Source organism: Centruroides sculpturatus, unplaced genomic scaffold, assembly GCF_000671375.1.
Source record: "Centruroides sculpturatus isolate CEXI.00-Female unplaced genomic scaffold, Cexi_2.0 scaffold2667, whole genome shotgun sequence".
Lineage (NCBI taxonomy): Eukaryota > Metazoa > Arthropoda > Arachnida > Scorpiones > Buthidae > Centruroides > Centruroides sculpturatus.
The window spans coordinates 18347-18831 of record NW_019386854.1 but is presented as its reverse complement, the minus strand read 5'-3'; positions in this window follow the sequence as shown (position 1 = coordinate 18831).

Sequence of the window (485 nt, the reverse complement as noted above, 5' to 3'; positions counted from 1 at the left end):
AATAATGGAAAGTCACGACAATAACATCAACAAAAGCTTAAGTGTTAAAATCCGTGATAATTGGTTAAAATTATTGTAATACTGTTTATAATACTATCAACGAAAACAATTATGATAATAATGGTAATGGTAATTAGAATGTTACAATAATAATTAAAAAAGATTTATATATAGTATAATCGTTTCTAACGAAATGTTAATATGCCAACGAGATTAAAAACGACTATGTTAACACTAGAGGATTTGATCCCGGGATCTCGAAAATCGGGATCCCGGGATCCCGACTACTTTTCAGTCCCAAAATTTTCGGGATTAAGTTTTCCTAATCCCGGGATTTTCGGGATTGACATCATTTTAAAAAAAATTGCAAAATAGACTGCATGAAGCGAAATGTTCAGTGCCAGTGCTTTTAACAGAATTGCTTGCCTATCATTTTAATATAAAATACAAGAAATTTTATTCCAAGCAAGCAGCAGAAATTAACC